Below are 12406 nucleotides of genomic sequence, written 5' to 3' on the forward strand. Positions count from 1 at the left end.
CTAGAGAATCCAACTAATATGCTCTAGCGTATGGTTGAGCTGCAGGAAAGGCAGCAGAGCAGGAGCACAGACCACTGCTACAGGCCCTGTGTAACCAACCGCCCTCCTCCCCAAATTCCATAGCCTCCTCACCCAGATGCCCAAGAACATGGGGGGGGGGCCCTCCGGCCACCCAGCCACTTCACCCCAGAGGATTGCCCAAGTAACAGAAGACTGGCATTCAATAAGTTTTAAACTTTTAAAGTGCTGTGTGGCCTTGTTCTTCACTCCTCCACCACCCCTCCTGGGCTACCTTGGTAATTATCCCCCTATTTGTGTGATGAATTAATAAAGAATGCATGAATGTGAAGCAACAATGACTTTATTGCCTCTGCAAGCGGTGATCGAAAGGAGGTGGGGAGGGTGGTTAGCTTACTGAGAAGTAGAGTGAACCAAGGGGCGGGGGGTTTCATCAAGGAGAAACAAACAGAACTTTCACACCGTAGCCTGGCCAGTCATGAAACTGGTTTTCAAAGCTTCTCTGATACGCACCATACCCTCCTGTGCTCTTCTAACCACCCTGGTGTCTGGCTGTGCGTAACCAGCAGCCAGGCAATTTGCCTCAACCTCCCACCCCGCCATAAACGTCTCCCCCTTACTCTCACAGATATTGAGGAGCGCACAGCAAGCAGTAATAACTGAGAATATTGGTTTCGCTGAGGTCTAACCGAGTCAGTAAACTGTGCCAGCGCGCTTTTAAACGTCCAAATGCACATTCTACCACCATTCTGCACTTGCTCAGCCTGCAGTTGAATAGCTCCTGACTACTCTCCAGGCTGCCTATGTACGGCTTCATGAGCCATGGCATTAAGGGGTAGGCTAGGTCCCCAAGGATAACTATAGGCATTTCAACATCCCCAATGGTTATTTTCTGGTCTGGGAAGAAAGTCCTTTCCTGCAGCTTTTGAAACAAACCAGAGTTCCTGAAGATGCGAGCGTCATGTATCTTTCCCGGCCATCCCACGTTGATGTTGGTGAAACGTCCCTTGTGATCCACCAGTGCTTGCAGCACTATTGAAAAGAACCCCTTGTGGTTTATGTACTCGCTGGCTTGGTGCTCCGGTGCCAAGATAGGGATATGGGTTCCATCTATGGCCCCACCAGTTAGGGAATCCCATTGCAGCAAAGCCATCCACTTTGACCTGCACATTTCCCAGGGTCACTACCCTTGATATCAGCAGATCTTTGATTGCGTTGGCTACTTGGATCACAGCAGCCCCCACAGTAGATTTGCCCACTCCAAATTGATTCCCGACTGACTGGTAGCTGTCTGGCGTTGCAAGCTTCCACAGGGCTATTGCCACTCGCTTCTCAATTGTGAGGGCTGCTCTCATCTTGGTATTCTTGCGCCTCAGGGTAGGGGAAAGCAAGTCACAAAGTTCCATGAAAGTGCCCTTACGCAAGCGAAAGTTTCGCAGCCACTGAGAATCATCGCAGACCTGCAACACTATGCGGTCCCAGCAGTCTGTGCTTGTTTTCCAGGCTCAGAATCGGCGTTCCACCGCATGAGCCTACCCCATTAGCACCATGATGCCCACATTGCCAGGGCACATGCTTTGAGAGAAGTCTGTGTCCATGTCCTCATCACTCTTGTAACCGCACTGACGTCGCCTACTCACTCAGTTTCGCTTTGCCAGGTTCTGGTGCTGCATATACTGCTGGATAATGCGTATGGTGTTTAATGTGTTCCTAATTGCAAAAGTGATCTGAGTGGGCTCCATGCTTGCTGTGGTATGGTGTCTGCATAGAAAAAAAGCGCGTAACGATTGTCTGCTGTTGCCCTGACGGAGGGAGGGGTGACTGACAACATGGCTTACAGGGTTGCCTTACAGGGAATTAAAATCAACAAAGGGGGTGGCTTTGCGAGAAACTGAATGGATGCCTCAAGGATAGAACTCAAAACTGGGTTTAGCAGGCCGTTGATTTCACAGAGGGAGGGAGGGAGGTAGGAGAAAATGAATACAAAACAAATCTGGTCTATTTCTTGTTTTGAGCCACTTCATCTATCTTTATACATCTTGCTAGCAGCAGACTGTGCAGTACGACCGCTAGCCATCGTCACCTCCTGGGTGCTCGGCAGAAGACAGTACAGTATGACTGCTGGCCATCATCTTCTGCTGGCCACAGATTAAAAGACAGTGCACTGCTAGTAGGACTCAGTCACCATGAGATGAAACAAAGGAAATGACCTGGCTGAGTCACTCCCATGTTTGCCCAGGCGCCTGGTTAAAAGAGCACTCAGGACTACGTCGACGACAGCTACCAGTCATACTGCACTGTCTACTGCCAAAAGGCAATAAACTGCTGCTGTGTAGCAATGCAGTACCACGTTTGCCAGCACCCAGGAGACATACGGTGACAGTTAGCTGAGCAGGCTCCATGCTTGCCGTGGTATGGCGTCTGCCCAGGTAACTCACGAAAAACGGTGCAAAACGATTGTCTGCCCTTGCTTTTACGGAGAGAGGGAGGAAACGGGGGCCTGACGATATGTACCCAGAACCACCCGCGACAATGTTTTAGCCCCATCAGGCACTGGGATTTCTACCCAGAATTCAAATGGGCAGCGCAAACTGCGGGAACTGTGGGATAGCTACCCACAGTGCAAAGCTCTGAAAGTCGATGGTTGCCTTGGTACTGTGGACACACTCCGCCGACTACATGCACTTAGAGCATTTGTGTGGGGACACACACGCTCGACTGTATAAAAACGCTTTCTACAAAACCGACTTCTATAAATTCGACCTAATTTCGTAGTGCAGACATACCCTAACAGCCCCCAGAGGCAGGCTTTGTCTTGGGGTGGTGAGATATTGCATACAGTGCCTTTAAAACAAGAAGGTTTTCTCTCCAGCCCATGTCTGCTGGAGCGGAGACAGAGAAAAGGTAGCAAAACAAGAGAAACCCTGGGTAGGCTGTGCTGGAGTCACTATCTGAAAGGGAGCCTTTTTTCCTGCTGTAGGGACAGTCTGTATAGCATAACCTAGGCTAGACTATGTAGCTCTGGGAAAGCCTCAGCCTAGTAGACATACTTGTTTTCTCCCAACCTGTATGGTATATTGAATTATAAAATGACAGATAGTCATGGGCATCTAACCCAAGGGCTTCAGTGGAAGAAAGAGGGAAACACTGTGGGTGTGATTTTTTTTTTGCTCCTCCGTACATTCATGTAAATCAGGAGTAGCTCCATTAAGTCAATGGAGTTACATTTCAGTGACATTGGAGTGGGATGAGAATCAGGCCCTGTGACACAACTTCCGGAGACTGTCTGATCCTGAAGAGGCGAGGGCGAGTGTGCTCAATACACTGAGCATTAGCAAAAGTGAGATCTTCCAGGTACTAGAAGAGTCTCTACAGTGAAGGCAGCATATTTTAAAATTCAGATATTCAAAATCAACTCTGTGTGTAAGCCTCTGTAGGGGAAGTAAGAGGGGCTGATAGAGGACACAAATACATTTACTTATGTTCCTGAGGGCTTGTGTCTGCAGAACAGGGAGAGCTGGCACGTACAGAGGCATATGTCACTTGCAGTTAACTCAGTTCAGCTCAGTTTAGCCTGGGGTTTCAGGGCCTGCTCTGGAGTTTAGTACTCACTGATTTACTCCTGCCACAGAAGTTCACATTGCTTCTAAATGAATGGAAGTCTGCTGGGTTTACTTACAGACAACGTGAGTTCAGCAGGGACAGGTTGTACAAAGTGATAATTGGCTATAATGCTAGTAATGAACATGCTGTTATTTACTGTGCCTCTGGATTCAGATTGACTTGCTCTGTAAAGTATGTAGCTGCTGAGCTATTGAAAATGAACGTGTATCCAGGGTTTCACCCTTCAAGCATCTGCAGTTTTCCCTCTGCGTGTGACTCTTGCTGCAGTTGACAGTGTAATAGCCGTGCACTGTCTACACTGGACATGTATTAACCCCTATGCCTGAGAACAAATGGATATAAACTGTCCATCAACAATTATAAGCTTGAAATTTGAAGGTTTCGAACCATCAGGAGTAAAAAAAAAAAAAAAAAAAAAAGGGGGGGGGAGTACTTGTGGCACCTTAGAGACTAACAAATTTATTTGGGCATAAGCTTTCATGGGCTAAAACCCACTTCATCGGATGCATGCAGTGGAAAATACAGTAGGAAAAGATATATCCACAGAGAACATGAAAAAATGGGTATTGCCATACCAACTGTAACAAGACCAATTCATTAAGGTGGGCTATTATCAGCAGGAGAAAAAAAAACCTTTTGTAGTGATAATCAGGATGGCCCATTTCAAACAGTTGACAAGAAGATGTGAGTAAGAGTAGGGGGAAAAAATTAGCAAGGGAAAATAGTTTTTACTTTGTGTAATGACCCATCCACTCCCAGTCTTTATTTAAGCCTAATTTAATGATGTTCAGTGTGCAAATTAATTCCAGTTCTGCAGTTTCTCGTTGGAGTCTGTAATTGAAGTTTTTTGTTGAAGAATTGCGACTTTTAGGTCTGAAATTGAGCGACCAAGGAGGCTGAAGTGTTCTCTGACTGGTTTTTGAATGTTATAATTCTTAATGTCTGATTTGTGTCCATTTATTCTTTTGCATAGAGATTGTTTAGTTTGGCCAATGTACAAGGCAGAGGGGCATTGTTGGCACATGATGGCATATATCACATTGGTAGATGTGCAGGTGAACGAGCCTCTTATGGTGTGGCTGATGTGATTAGGTCCTATGATGGTGTCCAGATGAACAGATATGTGGACAGAATTGACAACAGGCTTTGTTGCAAGGATAGGTTCCTGGGTTAGTGTTTCTGTTGTGTGGTGTGTGGTTGCTGGTGAGCATTTGCTTCAGGTTGGGGGGCTCTCTGTAAGAGAGGACTGGCCTGTCTCCCAAGATCTGTGAGAGTGAGGGATTGTTCTTTAGGATAGGTTGTAGATCCTTGATGATGCACTGGAGAGGTTTAAGTTGGGGGCTGAAAGTGACGGCTAGTGGCATTCTGTTACTTTCTTTGTTGGGCTTGTCCTGGAGTAGCTGACTTCTGGGTATTCTTCTGGCTCTGTCAATCTGTTTCTTCACTTCAGCAGGTGGGTATTGTAGTTTTAAGAATGCTTGACAGAGATCTTGTAGGTGTTTGTCTCTGTCTGAGGGATTGGAGCAAATGCGGTTGTATCTTAGAGCTTGGCTGTAGACAATGGATCGTGTGGTGTGTTCTGGATGAAAGCTGGAGGCATGTAGGCAAGTATAGTGTTCAGTAGGTTTCCGGTATAGGATGGTGTTTATGTGGCCATCGCTTATGAGCACTGTAATGTCCAGGAAGCGGATCTCTTGTGTGGACTGGTCCAGGCTGAGGTTGATGGTGGGATGGAAATTGTTGAAATCATGGTGGAATTCCTCAAGGGCTTCTTTTCCATGGGTCCAGATGATGAAGATGTCATCAATGTAGCGCAAATAGAGTAGGGGCATTAGGGGACGAGAGCTAAGGAAGCATTGTTCCAAGTCAGCCATAAAAATGTTGGCATACCGTGGATCCATGCGGGTACCCATAGAAGTGCCACTGATTTGAACGTATACATTGTCCCCAAATGTGAAATAGTTATGGGTGAGGACAAAGTCACAAAGTTCAGCCACCAGGTTTGCCGTGACATTATCGGAGATACTGTTCCTGACGGCTTGCAGTCCATCTTTGTGTGGAATGTTGGTGTAGAGGGCTTCTACATCCATGGTGGCCAGGATGGTGTTTTCTGGAAAATCACCAATGGATTGTAGTTTCCTCAGGAAGTCAGTGGTGTCTCGAAGATAGCTAGGAGTGCTGGTAGTGTAGGGCCTGAGGAGAGAGTCTACATAGCCAGACAACCCTGCTGTCAGGGTGCCAATGCCCGAGATGATGAGGTGTCCAGGATTTCCAGGTTTAAGGATCTTGGGTAGCAGATAGAATACCCCTGGTCGTGGTTCTAGGGGTGTGTCTGTGCAGATTTGTTTCTGTGCTTTTTCAGGGAGTTTCTTGAGCAAATGCTGTAGTTTCTTTTGGTAACTCTCAGTGGGATCAGAGGGTAATGGCCTGTAGAATGTGGTGTTAGAGCTGCCTAGCAGCCTCCTTCATATTCCGACCTATTCATGACGATGACAGCACCTCCTTTGTCAGCCTTTTTGATTATGATGTCAGAGTTGTTCCTGAGGCTGTGGATGGTGTTGTGTTCTGCATGTCTGAGGTAATGGGGCAAGTGATGTTGCTTTTCCACAATTTTAGCCCGTGCATGTCGGTGGAAGCACTCTATGTAGAAGTCCAGTCTATTGTTTTGACCTTCAGGAGGAGTTGGGTCAGATGGTTGCGTTGTATTTCTAGAGTTCAAAACCACTTCTGATTTTGAAGACTTGGCAAGGAATTAGGCTGTGATCTGAAAAGGAGCTGAAGGTAGGTGCCCAAATCCCATTGACTGTCAGGGCAGTTGGTCACCTAACTCCCTTAACATCTTTTGAAGTCTCAGACTAAGTCTCTAACCCTGGTGCCTCTAGTACTGGGGAGAGATGCCCCATTAAAAGAACTGGGCTGTTGTGATTTACTGTACATTTTTCTGTGTTTTCTACGCACTATGTTCAAATATCTTTTAAATGCAGTTGCATGAAGGATCCTTCCTAGTCTTCAGTAAATATTGTGATGAATATGTAAATATTAGATCAACTGGAACAGGTCCATTGGCTCCATACTGTGGACTTTAACAAACTGCCTAATTAAATGTTTATGGAGCCCTTCTGGTCTCTTGGGCAAATACTACCATTTAAAATAGGGGTGGGCAAACTATGGCCCGCGGGCCAGATCTGGCCCCTCAGGGTTTTGGATCTGGCCTGCAGGATTGCCCCCCACAGTGCCGCAGGCCCTGCACTGGCACCATGTCCCTGGGGCCCTGGGGTGGAGGCTCCGTGCGTTGCCCTTGCCTCCTGGCACCGCTCCGCGCAGCTCCCATTGGCCGGGAACGGGGAACCATGGCCAATGGGAGCTTTGTGGGAGGTACCTGGAGGCCTGGCAAGGGCAGCGCACGGAGTCCTGGGCCCCCCGTCCCTCAGGTGCCGCACAGGGACGTGGTGCTGGCCACTTCCCAGAGTGGTGCGGCGTGGGGCCAGGGCCTGGTGCGCGCCGCTGCCGCTCCAGAGCCGCTTTAGGTAAGTGGTGCCGGGCCGGAGCCCGAAGCCCTCCTGCACCCTGCCCTGAGCCCCCTGCTGCACACCGCACCCCTCCTGCCCCCAGCTGCACCCTGCACCCCTACTCTCTGCCCTGAGCACCCTGTCACACCCCGCACTCCTTTTGCACCCCAACCCCCTGCCCTGAGTTCCCTCCTGTAGTCCGCACCCCTCCTGCACCCCTGCCCTGAGCCCCCTCCTGCACTCTGCACTCCTCCTGTACCCCAACCCCCTGCCCTGAGCCCCCCATACACCCTGCACTCTCCTCTGCCCTAATCCCTTGCCCTGAGCCCATTCCTGCACACCGCACCCCCTCCCACACCCTGCACTCCCTCCCACACCCCAACCCCCTGCCCTGCATACTATTTCCCCACCCAGATGTGGCCCTCGGCCCAAAAAGTTTGCCCACCCCTGATTTAAAACAACAGGTTGAGGCTGCATTTACTGAGGGAACTGACTGAAAAGACTCCACGGAGCTCTTTATGAGTCTTGGGTCCAACACTTACGTTCCGTGGTTATAAAAACAATAACTGTCATCCCTCCAGGGAATGGACGTGTAAAAAAAATAAGCCATATGGAGGCTCAGCAGAGTCCAAATGACAGGTGCCATTTTGTCTCTAACTCGGGCTGTCTGCCCACTTCACCCCATGACAGGGGGGCAGGTCTGCCCTCTGGTGCATTTGTCAGAGTACATTCAGTTCCAAGGGTCTGAATCTGAGAGATGTTGAGCACTTGAAAATCCTGTCAACTTCAACTGGAGACAGAAGGGCTCAATATCTTTCATGATCAGGTCCCAGATGCCACAGTCATTAGCATTTCAAAAGCACACAAATAGTATTAGATTTGTGAAAGCAGGCGCAAAATAATAATAATGCTTAGCTCTCATGTAGCACTTTTCATCAGTAGATCTCAAAGCGCTTTACAATGTTCAATATCTTTATACCCATTTTACAGATAGGGAAACTGAGGCACAGAGGATGTTACTTGCCCAAATCATCTGGCAGAGTGGCAGACCTCAGCTGCTGAATTTCTAGCATGTTCCCTTCTCTCCAGTCTCACTAAGGTGTGAAGAAACTACAGATGGGCCATTAATCTGGTTGGGGGAAATTCAATAAGGAATGCACAACAGCTGTCTGTTCCTTGTTTAGGTTCTCACAGGTTTCCATGGATTTTCTCCTGCTTTTCAAAACATGAAAAAAAATCTTATTTGGGGTATTTAATAATAATCCAGTTCTTACTGACGATCTGGGTCTTAAAGAAAAATACAGCTCTGAAACCAAAACTAAGACTTAACAAGGGAGAATCTGGAAGTGCATGTACATTAGAAAGGCATCAGGATCAAAGATTTCTCATAGTATAGCTGCACTATACAGTGGTTACATGCTGCTCAACGTGCAGTCCCTCCTATGAAATCTATTGGTAATGAGATTAGAAATGATCCGTGCAGTGCAGCCACCACCACGGTTGTGTAGAACTGTTACAGGCAAGTCAGACAGTGGACATACACAGACATGGGAACCAGGCTCTCTGACCCCTGCATGCACCGCCAACCAGAATCCGCCTTTTAGGTTTGATTGTTATATACTTAGTTCCACATGCTCCTGTAAGATGCATTTTGCTTTCTGAATAAAAAGCCTTTTCTCTTCTACAACGTTTCCTTACTCATTCTTGCTAGGACTGTGTTAAACAATGTAGCTTTTCACAAGAATAGATTTTCTCCAAATACACTTGTTAGCTTGTCAGCCAACACACCATTATCACAGCAATCCCACACACAGCTGCTGGAATGTTAATATGCTTTACGAAATCTGGATCTCTTATTCTTTGACTTTGCATTAATAAAGACCATCCTCCCACGCCAAAAACCAAACCAGTCTTGGGTTGCTATAGCCTAAGCTGTCAAACCTCATCCCCAAATATGAACACAGAGGTGATATTTCTATAGTTGGGATCTCTTCAATTCCTAGAATAGAGAGCAAGAGCTACTGAACTTTGGGCACACTCCCCAAGTCATCTGGATAACTGGGCTTCATTAGCACCCTGGATAAAGTTGCTGAGAGAACTGACAGCACTGAATAACAGTTGACTTAATGCAATCAGGCTTTCTCATGCAGCTCTGTAAACACAGACCATCTCTGTCTGAATCTGTAGCATTTCCATTACTGGGCTATTCCTGAGCACAAACCATCAACATGTGCCACATTCTGTAATGGTTTTATTACATGAGCCAAAGTTACGTTGGAAGCTTGACTAGACTCAGGACTGGCTCTAGGTACCAGCAAAGCAAGCACGTGCTTGGGGTGACACATTTCCAGGGGCAGCATTCCGACCATCCTTTTTTTCCCCCCGGCCCCGGTCAGTCAACCAGTGAGCTCCTGCGTGGGGCAGGGCGGCAGGCTCAGCATGGGGGTCCTGGCCCGGGGGCGGTCCCTGCCTGGGCCTGAGGCCGCCGGGGGGAGGAGTGATGTGGCTCCTCCCCCTCTCCTCATCCCTGCCACATGTGTCACAAGCAGCAGAGAAGCTGGAGCCGAGTGGATGGGAGCCTGGGATAGGGGCAGGACCCGTGGCCGTAAGGGACCCGCTACCCCGGACAGCTCAGTGCTAGGCGGGTGCCCCTGGTCCGCCCCCCTTCCCACAGCTGACCCGCCCCCCCAGCCGCTCTGTCGGTTACTGTCCCCGCTGCGGGGGTGGGGCCAGGTCTGAGATTGGGCTGGGGGCCCACGGGTGGGATGTACAGCCCTGGGGTCCAAACACTGCTATAGCATTATGCATTGTTTTAACATTATCAGTATCAGTGGCTTCTGGTGAGCGCAGTTTCTCAAAACTGAAATTACTTAAATTATTTGAGGTCCACCATGTCTCAAAATCGTTTGTCAGGACTCGCATTAATTTCAATTGAAAGTACCACTGCAAAAAACGTAGATTTCACTGAATTATTAAAAAACTATGCAAGTATAAAAAACAGAAAAATTCAGTTCATATAAATTCTTTTAATTTATGAGAAACTGGGCGCACCGGAAGACACTAACACTTTTCATTACAGTGTATAGTTGAACCCGAATTGTTTGTAATTGTGATTTTTTTAAAATTAAATAAGTACACTAGTAGGAAATTGTTTTATTTCACTAACTACAAATTCTCTGTTTTCATTTTTTAAAAATTTTTAAACAGTCCAAAAAAAACCCCAAACAAACCAAAACAGTGCAAAGTGCAAATGTGTAAAAGCCAAAAAAAAAAAAAAAGGGGGTGGGTAACCAAATTTTTTTTTGCTTGGGGCGGCAAAAAACCTAGTGCCGGCCATGACTAGACTCTGAACTTATTTCACTTATGACTGAGAATTCAGGTTGGAACCTTAGTCTCCAGAAATGAAGTGACAGATCAGGCACTACATGTAATCACTGTACCATCTAATCATCTGATTAGATATGAACAGTCTTTACATTTGTCACTTTGCTATTCAGCCTGTTAGGGGGCAAACAACAGAGAAAACAAAAATGATATACTCATGAAGTAAGATTCTTCTCATTGTGAGATTTGAGTATGTCCTTTGATGTTTTAGGTCAATTACAAGCAGTGTCCTTAGTTGCTGATAATTTGTCTCCTGGTGCATGTGACATAGCAAGAGATGGTGCAATGTTGCTGTGCAGACAAGTAGAGGACAGGGCAGTGAAGAAAGAAATGCAAGAAAGGAAGGTAAGGAGAGGGTGCAGGCTCAGAGGGATGGCCACTCTTGATTCAGCAAACAGAGAGATCAGATAAATTATGGAAAAGTTCACCATTTGACCCACCATTTGACTATAGCCAGCTAGATTGTGCTGGAGCAGTGACCAAGAGTGAGCTCACACACAGTTTAGGGCTAACTATTCCCACAGCACCAAAACCATGAAGATGCATGCTGGTATAAATTCTAGCAAATTCTGATGTAAAAATTATTTGTGTTTCTGGTGTTTTTCGAGAGAGAAAGAGTTCTTTTTATTCAGAATGAAAATCATGGCAAATACTTTGGGATAAAAATGTTTGAAATGTGCCTGGCTGAGATCCAGGGTCTGGCTCTGCTCCCATATACACCAGCCTAAATCCAAAATAACTCTAGGAAAATTAACAGAATGATGCGGCAGTAGATGAGAACAGAATTAGGCGTAGACTTGCCAGTTTTTCCAAAGAACAGGTTCCAGCAGGAGCAGCAGCTAGCTGTATGAGCTTCCCCACACTGCTCCTTCGCCCTTGGCCCAGAGGTCCATTGCTGCCCGTGAAGAGATAATTCATTGTCTCTGTCTCTTTTAAATACTTTGCCTCTGCTGAAACTGCCCCAAGGTGACAATTAGATACTTTTTATTTTTAATGTAGACAATTGTACAGTAGGAACTGAACTGAGAGCTCCAGCTCACTTCACACAAGCCATCAAAGCAGCTCTCAGATGGTAATTACTCTGAGTCACTTATGGTCAGGGCTGTGCTGGAACTAATATCTTAGAGGTTAAAATCTCCAACTCATATGTTATTACAATCATGTGTGCTAACCTTCCATAAAGGAAACAGTTCAAGTTTCTTGGGCCCATTACTAGGGCAGTTTGGGTAGCATTGTGAATATAACGAAAGGCCAAGTTTTGAAGAAGCACCTCAGGAGGTTAGTGTAGGGCAGGGGTTCTCAAACTTCATTGCACCGCGACCCACTTCTGCCAACAAAACTTACTACACAGCCCCAGGAGGGGAGACCAAAGCATGAGCCCACCCAAGCCCCCTCACCTCCCCAGGCCGGCTGCCAAAGCCGAAGCCCAAGGGCTTCAGCCCCAAGCAGGGGGCCTGTAACCTAAGCCCTGCTACCCAGGGCTGAAGCCCTCAGGCTTGGCCTTTGGCCCCAGGTCCCAGCAAGTCTAAGCCAGCCTTAGTTACCCCATTAAAATGGGGTCCCAACCCACTTTGGGGTCCTGACCCATAGTTTGAGAACTGCTGGTGTAGGGAATATGTGAATTCACTCTACATCTACCGCGAAAGGAAAGGAAGGCATTGGGACCACAGGCCTACGGCTATTTCCAAAGCTATTTCTGAATCCAGACAAGGTAAAAACACACTGATCTTTCCAGTAAAATTTCCCTTGCCTTGGCTCCCTTGAAAAGATTTATTTTCTCTGAAGCATTACAGTACCCCTGTCAGCAAAAGGGAACTGAGAGGGTGCAAGATTGTGAACCCTAACAGGATCTTATACCCAAAGTGTCCCAC

At 47.2% G+C, this 12406-nt stretch overlaps 1 protein-coding gene across 1 annotated transcript in view; it reads right to left on the bottom strand.

Annotated features, from left to right (window-relative positions):
* The window catches only part of CLUAP1 (clusterin associated protein 1), a 133193-nt gene that overhangs the window by 19432 nt on the left and 101355 nt on the right, over positions 1-12406 (bottom strand). The gene's annotated exons all lie outside the window — the stretch shown is intronic.

The sequence above is a fragment of the Dermochelys coriacea genome, chromosome 10 (assembly GCF_009764565.3).
Source record: "Dermochelys coriacea isolate rDerCor1 chromosome 10, rDerCor1.pri.v4, whole genome shotgun sequence".
In the NCBI taxonomy this organism is placed as follows: Eukaryota; Metazoa; Chordata; order Testudines; family Dermochelyidae; genus Dermochelys; species Dermochelys coriacea.